General features: G+C 42.3%; 1 protein-coding gene across 1 annotated transcript in view; it reads left to right on the top strand.

Annotated features, from left to right (window-relative positions):
• The first annotated feature begins 4,185 nt into the window (after window positions 1-4,185).
• The window catches only part of LOC115619090 (zinc finger protein 507-like), a 32,094-nt gene continuing 23,278 nt past the window's right edge, over window positions 4,186-13,001 (top strand). Inside the window, exons 1-3 of the mRNA XM_030511120.1 lie at window positions 4,186-4,191; window positions 9,826-9,828; window positions 11,703-11,713. The gene's annotated coding sequence lies outside the window, so the exon portion shown is untranslated. The remainder of the gene's footprint in view (window positions 4,192-9,825; window positions 9,829-11,702; window positions 11,714-13,001) is intronic.

Below are 13,001 nucleotides of genomic sequence, written 5' to 3'. Positions count from 1 at the left end.
ACCAAAAAACCAAATATGTAAACAATTTCAACTCCTCAAAAATATCTTCCAAACATTTCTTCAGAAGAAAACCAGGAAACACGCAGCTACTGGAGACTTCAATATTTCTGTCCTTCTGTGACTCTCCCCATTTACACTTGGGGAGAAGAGTATAAAAAAAAGTTCACAGAGAATGAGATCTTTTTAAACTAGAAATAGATTAAACTTAATGAAGGTGTATTTTACTTCTAGAGCTTCACTGTTGTCTTTGCATTATCACAGGTCCTACAGAAGTGAGTCTAAAAAACTTGTGCAAAATGAATGACGTGACTTATCAAAAGAGTCAAGAATCTCTGAATTTTAAATCTAACTCAGGCAGGTGATTCTTCCAGCAACTTTTCCAGAGTCTGGGATTTTCCTGCTCTGCATATTTCTATAAAGATGGTGGGGGAAGCTACCATGCTTCTATAACCTCTGAAATTGTTAACTAATTTCTTCAAAGCATGAAATATTCTTACGGACTAAGTATGCAATAGGAAAAAGCTTACAGACTTATTTGCAATATACACAATGCCATTGTTTTCAAAAACAGTAACCAAGAAGGGAATTTGCATACTTTTACATTTACCTGAATCCTACTGCATAAATACTAAGTCTATTTTAAGTGCTGCAAATTCCCCTTAATTTTCTTGTGTTGCTTCATATGAATACACAGCATGTTTTAATCAGGTGTTGCTAGCCAAAAATTCAAGATTCTTGCTAGCTCATTCATTTACAAATACACATACTCTGAATACTGCAGATGGTGGGAAGAAGCTTAACTGCTAAAACGTGTCCATCATGACATGCCACAATTTAAGTATAATAGATGACCAAATCCATTCAGAAAACATTGCAGGTTTTTATGTTGCCAATCATAAAAGTTGTGATATTTCGCTGAATGTTCAGTTCTTTACAAAAAATTATTACAGAAGGCCAAAGGGGAAAAAAAAATAAATTCCTAAGCTTCTTAACTATAAAAGAAATCCAAACACTGTAGTGCACTCTAAAAAAAACCTGAACTCACAAAGATAACAAAGAACAAATATTTTCAGCCTTATAAAATCTCAATTTTTATGCCAGTCTTGTGATGACAGCAGGCCCAATTAATGAAATAATAATGTTCAGAGTTTACCTACTGATCACTCTTCCATATGTCATGGTTTAAGCCCACCCAGTAACTCAGCACCACGCAGCCACTCACTCTCCCCTCCACCCTCCAGGCAGGATGGGGAAGAGAATCAAAAGAATGTAAACCCCACAGGGTGAGATAAGAATATTCCAATAACTAAAGTATAATAGCAAACTACTACTACTTTGGAACTTCACCCCTGAACAAGTGCAAAATCCGGAAAAACTAGTAAAACACTTAAACGAGGTGTGCTGTCGTCCTGGTTATACCAGAGAGGGACAAATCATGGCAACATGCTGGGGCTTGGCCTATGCCTAGAGAGTCCTGCTCAACACTATCCAGCACCTTCAAAGGGAAAAAGATGTCTCTGGATCTGATGGCAAAGCAACAGACAACGCAGCTACTCAACCCCCAAGCACAACAGCTACACCAACCCCAACAACAGACACTGCAACCACTCCAACCCCGACAAGAGACACTGCAGCCACTCCAACCACAGTGACAAACACTGGAGCTAAACCAAATGACCAATCTGTGCCAATACCGGTTGCCCCTGTAAGCAAGGGGAAAAGCAAATGAGAGGCACAAAGAGCAACCCATGGAGTGAAGAAAGATGAAGACCCAATGCACTTACTAGAGGGGACAGCATCTGAACAAGAGTTATTAATATGTGAATCAGAGGAAGAGGAAGAAGAGGTGACTTCTCAACCCTGGACCTCGACCGAGCTGCGGAATATGCAAAACGATTTCATTCATCTTCCAGGGGAGCACATTGTCACCTGGTTGCTCCGATGCTGGGACAATGGGGCCGACGGTCACGAACTAGAAGGGAGGGAAGCCAAGCAGCTTGGATCACTTGCTAGGGAAGAGGGAATTGACAAAGTGATTGCAAGAGAGAAGAGAGCCCTCAGCCTTTGGAGGCAGCTCTTGGCAGCTGTGAAGGAGAGGTTTCCCTACAAGGACGATATTATGAGTCACTCAGCCAAATGGGCCACGATAGAGAAAGGCATCCAGTCCCTGAGGGAATCAGCCATTCTAGAGATGATCTATCATAGGCCGGATGCTGAGAATGCATCTGTAGATCCAGATGAAGTTGAACGTACATGACCCATGTGGCGGAAACTTACATGGAGCGTGCCATCATCATATGCCCACTCATTGGCATCAATGACCTGGAGTGAGGCAGCACCACCAACACTGATGATGGAGCCTGCTGGCACAGGTGGGAGCCCGCTGGGAACCCTCACCCTCTGCTTGGCCCCTGCTCACTTCATTTCCAAGCTCCTCCCGTGCTGATCTAGCACCACTGCTCCTCCTGCTCTCAGGAGCACATCCCTTCCTTTTCCGTCTTGGTCCCGAGATGCAGTATTTGCACATTTGATTTTTATACTTATTTCAGAGGAGCTGGAATAAACTGAGCAATGTGGCCGAGTGTGAGGACAGCAGAGTGGTCTAGTCCACATGGAAAGTGTGGGCAGAAGAGGGATTGTTGGGGGGAATGGTTACAGGTGGAAATTGGCTCCTGTGCTCTTCAGCTCTCCTTGCAGAGTCAGGACCATGAGCCTGAGGCTCCCCTCTCCACTGACCCAGCACTGGCTCCATGCTGGTGCCACAGCAGACAGGGACTTGGCTCAGGATCATGCCTATGGGTGCAGTCCAGTCTGCTCCAGGCTAGAAGAATTTTTGGGAATAAAATGGCAAGATGGATGTCGCCAGATCCCCACAGATGTGATCAATAAGATAACAGCAACATCTCCACCAACTAATAAGAAAGAAACACAAGCTTTCTTAGGTGTTGTGGGGTTCTGTGGGAGAGGATGGAAACTATTTCATTATTGCCAGAGAGAAGTAACTGCTTGGCTGGAGAAGAAGGAGTTAAAGAAGAAGCAAAGTACACTGTGTGATTAAGCAGAGCAACCCAGCTGGACAGGAGTAGGAGAACAGAAAGATAAGGAACTGGTTAATTTGGGACTGTTTGTGAAACGACAAAGAATGTTGGAAAAAACAAAACTGTAAACCAGGAACTAAACATGATGTGATAAAATAGTTTGGCATAAGAGTTAGAGCAATAGGCTAAAAATATCTTTTGCTAGAATGGTATAAAAGTTAGAGCAATAGGTAATAAAGTGATTTGCTGCATGAAGATGCACTGAGTCCGTGCCGTTAATCTCCACAAATGGCACCTGAACGGGGACCCAAATGCAGCAATTAGAGCGACCGGTGGAGACCCCAGCCAGTCGAGAGACAGGAGCAGCGGGACCAGAGAGCTGCAACCCGGGTTAAACAATCACCGTTACAGAAGATGAGAGGCTGGGGCATAACGATGGGGGCAAGTATGTCATTGGAAGAAAAATCTATTGTCTGCATTTTCCAAAAGATTCTGGAGAGAAGAGGTATCGCTTATGACGAGAACACGCTCCGCTTGTTACTCGCCTGGCTTAAAAACAAAGGCGTAGCAGCGGATGCACAAACTGCTTTTCATGTAGAAACATGGTCGCGAGCTGGGGAAGTACTGTGGGACGCTGCTACTAAAGGCAACAATGCTGCCACGAGATTATCGACTACGTGGCGATTGGTAACTGACTCATTGAAACAACTTAAAGCAGACCGTGCCGCTCATGCAGCCGCGGCAGAGGCTTTGTCCCTGGCCAATGATCATCCAGCAGCTGAGGAAGGAACACAAAGCGCTCTGCCTCAGCAACAGGCGCCACTAAGGTCCCCCTCAGCTCCCTCGCTAGGCCTGACGATTCCTGCGTCTCCACCTTGCCTTCCTGGGTTCACCCAGTCCATGACAAATTCAAACAACTCCCTACCGTTAAATGACTTAGAAAAGGAAGGATCCATCTTCGGAGAACCAGCCAGCGGATCACAGTCTCGCTCTGGGGTATACTGCGACCGGACCAGTGGCCCACTTGCGTTAGACTGGGAGCACACAAAGGTTGAGGAAGCACCTTTGGAAAGTCGCATAGAGAGAAGAATTCCTTGTATCGTTTGTAATACGAATGGACATACTGTATGGACTAAATGTGAATGTGTAGAATGTGGGCAAAAATGGTTCTGTGATTCCAAGTTGAGGGAGGCATTGTGTCAGCGGTGCAGGAAGGATACGGTAACGACACATGGCCCTCAAATTGTGGGGTTAGTGTGTGGAAGGACTCACCTAGTCCCGCACCTTTGGCAGGTTTGGGAAAGTGACTGGGAAAAGACATAGGATAAGTGTGCACGTAGGTTTAAGTTGAAGCTTAGAAAGGTGGTAGAAGGAGTTGTTGACTAAAAGAGATCAGTAAAAATGGACTATTGTCTCTACTTTAACTATTCTGGAGGCAATAACAGCAGAATTGTACAATGGTTGAATGCTACTTTACCTATATTCCGTAACGCCAGTGCCTGGTGTAACTATACGTCCACTAACATATCACGATCCACTAATCAACCTTTATGGTTACCACCTGGTTTTTTCCTAATATGTGATGACCCTGATAACCCTGATGATCCTAACAACCCTACGGACCCCTTTGATCCTGGTTTTGTAGATCTGGAGAAGGAGCCAGACTTGTTTCCTCCTCCTGCTGAGTTACAGACATTTACAGGGAAGCAGGGGTGGGACGCTTTTGGTCTGTTTTCATGGCTCGGGAATTTTGGACTATGGGCCAAAAATATCGCAGGGTTTATTTTAATAGCTCTAATTGCTGTATTAATGATTGCCTTATGTCTTCCTTGTCTTTTTTCTTGTGTTCAATGATCAATCGAACAAAGTATGAATCAGGTTATGGTAACAGAGTTATATGCGAACCTTGCCCTTTCGCAGATAAATAAAGAAGGGGGAGATGTGGGAGAGGATGGAAACTATTTCATTATTGCCAGAGAGAAGTAACTGCTTGGCTGGAGAAGAAAGAGTTAAAGAAGCAGCAAAGTAAACTGTGTGATTAAGCAGAGCAACCCAGCTGGACAGGAGTAGGAGAACAGAAAGATAAGGAACTGGTTATTTTGGGACTGTTTGTGAAACGACAAAGAATGTTGAAAAAAACAAAACTGTAAACCAGGAACTAAACATGATGTGATAAAATAGTTTGGCATAAGAGTTAGAGCAATAGGCTAAAGATAGCTTTGCTAGAATGGTATAAAAGTTAGAGCAATAGGCAATAAAGTGATTCGCTGCATGAAGATGCACTGAGTCCGTGCCATTAATCTCCACAGGGTTCTGGAGAATGCACATCTGCATAACTTAGTGTCATTGGCAAACTTCCTGAGGGCGCACTCAATCCCACTGTCCATGTCGCCAACAAAGATGTTGAACAAGATCGGTCCCAACACCGACCCCTGAGGGACACCACTCGTTACTAGTCTCCAATTGGACATTGAGCCGTTGACCACACCTCTTTGTGTGCGGCCATCCAGCCAATTCTTTATCCACTGAGTGGTCCATCCATCAAATCTATGTCTCTGCAGTTCAGAGACATAATATTCCCACTTGTCAAAAAGGAGACACTTAAATTCATTTAGAAGAGTGAAAATATTATGTTAATCACACGAACCCCAGATATTTTTAGAAAGTTCTGTATATCCAAGGATTTTCTCATTTGAGTAAAGAGTTTAACAAATTCATATCACTTTTCATATATTCATCTCCAGTTTTAGCAAAATCCTTTGAAGAAATAAGTATCCAGACATACACAAACACAGGATAAATTTCCAAGTTATTTTTCTGAATTGCTGTGTCCCTTTCTCTTCCACCCCACAAAATGGCATCATTTTTAACGTAAATTATGTTTAGAATATATCGTGTTTAACATAGTGAAAGCTTTTAATAAAGCTAAACTAACAAAGATCTCCAGTTTTCAGTTAAAAGATCAGTTTCTTTTCTATCAAATTAAATGAATGACCAGTAAAATTGTAGGTGCAGAAAATGCATTCCCTATTCCCTGTAGCAGGGAAAAATTTGGCTTTGCCAGCAAGAGACCAAGTACTCTATGTAGGAAAGGATGGGGTTTGCTTAGTTAGCTTGGAAATAAAGTCAGTGAAAGAATGGAAGCTTTCAAAACACAGACACATACAACTTAGTGATGCTTTCTCATAAAGCCGCAGAACGCAGGTCCCCTTCAGCTGTTAAAAGATTGAAGAATGACATGGAGTAGAACAATTATGTCAAAAGAACAGCAAAGTGCACACTAGACAGCCATAAGAACTTCATTTGACTTGTATTGGCAATTGATTTAAATGGAATTCCAACTACCCATCAAGGTCAAGTGCTTTCTTGGCATTAGGGACCTCTGTGTCAACTGTAAATGTACAATGGTCATCTATTTTTTACAAACATGTTCGAATCATTATAAATCATGTTTTAGAATGATTGTTTTAATGTCCAAGTTAATGTGATTTAACCGAACAGTAGTATTGCTAACTGAACAGTCTGCAATATCATCTTTGCTATACAAATAACTGCATGAAATAATAAAATACCCTTTATCAGATACTGTAGTACATAAGAGAGAAATTCTTTCTCGCACCAGAAATTAGTGCATTTTAGTCTACGACTGATTTAACAAGGAGAAAAAAGTAATTCCTTTTAACTGCAAGTGTAAAAAAAAATAAATAAGCAATTAAATCAATTACAGGAATATTAGCTATATTAGAACTTCAGAGAGTCAAATTCTTTTTAGCAGATCTCCTTTTACATGTGAAATATTGATTTATGTAATGCAGGGTCGGATTCCAGGTTTACTGCAGCTTATCATTCACAAATGAATTCTCTTGTATGTGTAAAACACACACCAAGGACAGTCACTGGGGACATATATGAATGGCAAATATAACAACTGGGATCAGAATGGACCTGCTATAATGCAACACTTCTCGTATAGCTAATTTCTCTTAAGAATGCAAAGGACACTTCTGTATTTTCACCAACTGTAACAAGAAAAAGAGTGGTAGTTTGCTGTCATTGTAGGAGTCTTTTGTGCATATGACTCCCCTTGCTACAACTGCCAGTAATAAATCACATTCTATACTCCCTTAATTGGATTACATACCTAAGAAAGCACTGCTTGGAGTAAGAACTTGCAAAAATAGCAGTATATATGCAAAGTAATAAAAAGGGAAAATAATAATGGACATTAAAATATGTGGCAAGCCTCTAGGAACTGCCCTGATATTTCCTGTGTAGTTAAATAATTTTTGTCCCTATTCTAAGTAGTGTTTCCCCATGGCCAATTCAGCAGTAAAAAACAATCCAAACTCTCCTTATGATTCTCACTAATTTAAAACATATCAGTCCTTAGTACATGTACACAGATCACACTGTCTTTATATTAATAAAGACAAAGAAAAGTGCATATTCCAAGGGCTAGGAGAAGCCCTGAGTCTTTTGAAAACAACAGTGAAACATCTCTTAAGAATAACAACTACTAATCTATCATTTCCAAAAAAAGAAGAAAAATATGGCAGTAAGATCCAGTTGTCACCTACCAGAGAGATGTATCATTCCCACAACTGTAGAGAACAGTAAACTGGTAAAGGGACAGGCTAACCAGAAAGCTAGATTCCATTGACACTCAGAGGCTTTCACTGCCCTAGATCACTGCAGAATCCAGTCCAAAGAATCGACAAATTCTAGCTCATCCCCTAACAATTTTTCCTGCAGTGCCTGGATTTCAAAGGATCCAATGCTCTTGATTCCATATTTTGCCTCAATATATGAATAAGTATGGCATGGTTCAGCTATTTTTTAAATGTACTTTTTCAAAGGCAGGAGAAAACTGGTGTTTGAAGCACTTCAAGTCATAATGCATCCTACGACCTTCAGTCACCGCTGCAAACCCACTCCTTTGCGATACAGAATCATAAAATGGCAGTTATATTGATATAGGCAAAAATAAACATTAAAAGAATCATTACTTATTTTTTGAGAATGTTGTAAATCTTTCTTTCCTGTTTCTTCCTTCCTCCGGTCCTATTCACACTCAGCTACAGCTCAGATTTATCCTCTGCTGCTTTATACTCACTGCAGACCTTCCATTGAGAAGCAAATATGCCCGTTGTGATACTTGGACCAAGTCCATAAAAATCATCTACTAACATACTAATAGGAGTTAGGGATGTGATTTTTTAATGACATTTTTGTGTAAGATTTAACATAGAATGCCATTATAATTATGGTTTTCCAGTATCACAGACAGAAATAAGCTTTCACTTACTTCACAGATGAAACAAGCAGTTGTGAAAAGAATTGCTGTGCCAGTAGAATGTCTACATGTTATCTAAGTTCCTGTTGGTATAGTTGTATCAGAACGCCACCTTTATTTATTGTAGAGAACATTTCAGTACCTGGATTTGAGCCAAGCTTTCCTTAATGTCTCACTATTTTCAGCTCACCTGGTTGTAGTTTCTTTCTCTTACATACCTACCAGAAAAGCTATGAAGGAAGTTGGCTTGCCCTCAGTATATCATCAGCAATCTCATGTCAAGTGATTTCTCACATTCTCTTAAATTGAGTGCCTCCTGACAGCTGACTGGCAGGTTCTATGAAAATATAGCTCTAAGTTTTACATTTTACAGCACCTAACATTTAAGGTTTAATCTTGCTCAAGTCAGTAACACTCTCCCAAAACCACAAACATGACTTGAAAATTTTAAGGATCTATCTAAGGAAAAAGATGAGCCTTTCCCTATTTCTTACACTCAAGGGTTCTTATTCAGGTCTCTTCTTCTCAATACCAATAAGAAGACAGTATGTTAAAGATAGTACCACATATACCACAGAATGGCATAAGGGGAATTTTGCAAAAAAATATTTTTTTTATTCCTGAGAAAAAGTTGTAAACATAAGGGAAGAAGCCAATGAGAAAGAAATACAGGAAATTTTTTTTCTGTAAAAAGCAATTCCGAATAAGTGACTTATGGTCAAATAACTGAGATTCAAGGAAAAGAAAGTAACTTTGCAAATAATGGGACAGACGCTGTTAAATCATCTCTACATTGCAATTAGGTATTTTATGTATACACATACTTGCACACATAAAATTGGATTTATGTATAGCTTAGAGGTGGCTCTGAATTGCAGGGTTTAAATCTGGAGTCAAGCCTATATCTACACACCCATAAAGCTGGGGGAAGCAGGGGACTGAATATAGGGATTTTTTGTCTTATTTCCTATACAAAACAAAGTAGATGTGATTTTAGGAATGTCATATAAGAAAGCAGAGTCAAAGAGATTTCCCTTTAATTCATAGAAAAGCATGCATCAATTACTGAGTGAAAAATATTTCACCACTTGATAACGTCATGAAAAAATACAAGGTCGAAGGGAGTAAGAGATTCAATATTTGAAGTGTTAGCAGTACTAAAATAATAAAGACAGATCAAGATAAAACAAAAAAAAACACCTAAAAATTTTAAAATGTCATGCCTATTCTCTGAATATATGACACTTGAGATTTGGAGCATTTTAGCAAATACTAATAATTTGGATTAAGCAAGCATGTTAGTAACTATCTTCTCAAAAAAATAGGAGACAGATTTCTAAAATAAATTAAGATAAATCAGACCCTAGATATCATTGTTGCAGCTGAAATATCACTTAACACAGAACTTAGCTAATTCTGTAGTGGAAAAGGCTGTGTAAAGCAAAATAAACGATCTAAGTAAGATAAATTCTGCTCAGTTTTAACACCTCAAAGCCTGTCCTGGTCTAAGCTCAGCCGGTAACTCAGAACCATGCAGCCGCTCGCTCACTCCCTGCCTTCTTCCTCCCCCTGCTCCCGGAGGGATGGGGAGCAGAATCGAAAGAATGTAACTCCGATGGGCTGAGATAAGAACAGTCCAGTAACTAAGGTATAATACAAAACTACTACTGCTACCGCCAATAACAATAATGATAAGGGAAATAACAAAGGGAGAGAATACAATTGCTCACCACCCACCGACAGACACCCAGTTCAACCCGAGCAGCAATCACACCCTTCGGGGTAACTCCCCCAGGTTTATATACTGGGCATGACGTGCTGTGGTATGGAATACCCCTTTGGCTAGTTTGGGTCAGGTGTCCTGTCTCTGCTTCCTCCCGGCTTCCCGTGCCCCTCCTCACTGGCAGAGCATGAGACTGAAAAGTCCTTGGTCAGAGTAAACATTACTTAGCAACAACTAAAAACATTGGTGTGTTATCCGCATTGTTCTCAGACTGAAGTTGAAAACATAGAACTGCACCAGCTACTAGGAAGGAGAAAAATGACTGCTACAGATGAACGCAGGACAGTATCCACCCCTTATTCCATACCATTCACGTCATGCACAGACCCCATTTTTTTAAAATGTACCATCGCGTTTTGTCTAATATATATACACATACAGACATATATATACACAACCATACACACACAAAGAAAGAGAGAGATATCATTCCTTAGTCTATAGACCAATCTCTATAAAGTTGCCAGCCCTGTTGGCTGATCCCCTAGTGTTGACCAACCAGGCGGCTTTTGATAAATGTGTATCCCAGTGTTTGAAAGTCCCACCACCCATTGCTCTCAGTGCAGTTTTTAACAGCCCGTTGTACCGTTCCATTTTCCCAGAGGCTGGTGCATGGTAAGGGATGTGATATACCCACTCAATGCCATGCTCTTTGGCCCAAGTGTCTGTAAGGTTGTTGTAGAACTGAGTCCCATTGTCTAACTCAATTCTCTCTGGGGTGCTGTGTCCCCACAAGACTTGTTTCTCAAGGCCCAGGATAGTGTTCCGGGCAGTGGCGTGGGGCACAGCGTATGTTTCCAGCCATCCGGTGGTTGCTTCCACCATGGTAAGCACATGGCACTTGCCTTGGCGGGTCAGTAGGAGTGTGATATAGTCGGTCTGCCAGGCCCCCCTGTATTTGTACTTCAGCCATCGTCCTCCATACCAGAGAGGCTTTAACTGTTTGGCTTGCTTAATTGCAGCACGTTTCACATTCATGGATAACCTGGGCAATAGTGTCCATTGTTAAGTCCACCCCTTGATCACAAGCCCATCTATATGTTGCATCTCTGCCTTGATGGCCTGAGGTGTCATGGGCCCACCAGGCTAAAAATAATTCACCCTTATATTGCCAATGTAAATCCATCTGAGCCACATCAACCTTTGCAGCTTGATCCACCTGTTGGTTGTTCTGGTGTTCCTCAGCGGCCCAACTCTTGGGTACATGAGCATCTACGTGGCATACCTTCACCACCAGGTTCTGCACCCAGGCAGCAATATCTTGCCACAATGCAGCAGCCCAGGTGGGTTTACTTCTGTGTTGCCAGTTGCTCTGCTTCCATTGCTGCAACCACCCCCACAGGGCATTTGCCACCATCCATGAGTCAGTACAGAGAGAAAGTACTGGCCATTGTTCTTGTTCAGCAATGTCCAAGGCCAGCTGGATGGCTTTCACCTCTGCGAACTGACCTGATTCACCCTCTCCTTCAGCAGTTTCTGCACCTTGTCACAGGGGACTCCACACAGCTGCCTTCCATCTCTGATGCTTTCCCACAATATGGCAGGACCCATCAGTAAACAAGGCATATTGCTTTTCACTCTCTGACAGTTCATTATATGGTGGGGCCTCTTCAGCACGCGTCACCTCCTCTTCTGGCGACATCCCAAAATCTTTGCCCTCTGGCCAGTCCATGATGACTTCTAGAATTCCTGGACGACTGGCATTTACTATTCGAGCTCGTTGTGTAATTAGTGCGGCCCACTTACTCCATGTAGCATCGGTTGCATGATGTGTAGAGGAGACCCTGCCTTTGAACATCCAGCCCAGCACAGGCAACCGGGGTGCCAGGAGGAGCTGTGCTTCAGTGCCAATCACTTCTGAGGCAGCTCGAACCCCTTCATAGGCTGCCAGTATCTCTTTTTCAGTGGGAGTATAGCTGGCCTCGGATCCTTTATATCCCCGACTCCAAAAGCCAAGGGGTCGACCTCGAGTCTCCCCTGGAGCTTTCTGCCAGAGGCTCCAGGTAGGACCATTCTCCCCAGCTGCGGTATAGAGCACATTTTTCACCTCTGGCCCGGCCCGGACTGGTCCAAGGGCTACTGCATGAACTATTTCTCGTTTAATTTGTTCAAAGGCTTGTTGTTGCTCAGGGCCCCATTTGAAATCATTCTTCTTCCGGGTCACATGGTAGAGAGGGCTTAGAATCAGACTGTAATTTGGGATGGGCATTCTCCAGAACCCCACAACACCTAAGAAAGCTTGTGTTTCTTTCTTATTAGGTGGTGGAGACATTGCTGTTATCTTGTTGATCACGTCTGTGGGGACCTGGCGATGTCCATCTTGCCATTTTATTCCCAAAAATTGAATCTCCTGTGCAGGTCCCTTGACCTTGCTCCGTTTTATGGCAAAACCGGCCTTCAGAAGGATTTGGATTATCTTCCTCCCTTTCTCAAAAACTTCTTCTGCTGTATCACCCCACACGATGATGTCATCAATGTATTGCAGGTGTTCTGGAGCTTGCCCCTGTTCCAGTGCAGTCTGGATCAATCCATGGCAGATGGTAGGGCTGTGTTTCCACCCCTGGGGCAGTCGGTTCCAAGTGTACTGGACGCCCCTCCAAGTAAAAGAAAACTGTGGCCTGCACTCTGCTGCCAAAGGAATTGAGAAAAATGCATTGGCAATATCACTTGTGGCATCCCACTTGGCTGCCTTTGACTCCAGTTCATATTGAAGTTCTAGCATGTCTGGTATGGCAGCACTCAATGGTGGTGTGACTTCGTTCAGGCCACGATAGTCTACTGTTAATCTCCACTCACGGTTAGACTTTTGCACTGGCCATATGGGGCTATTAAAGGGTGAGAGGGTCCTGCTGATCACTCCTTGGCTCTCCAGTCTACGGATCAGCTT

This window comes from Strigops habroptila, chromosome W (genome assembly GCF_004027225.2).
Source record: "Strigops habroptila isolate Jane chromosome W, bStrHab1.2.pri, whole genome shotgun sequence".
NCBI lineage: Eukaryota > Metazoa > Chordata > Aves > Psittaciformes > Psittacidae > Strigops > Strigops habroptila.
The sequence above is the reverse complement of the archived record's forward strand: the minus strand, read 5'-3'. Positions and strand labels throughout refer to the sequence as shown.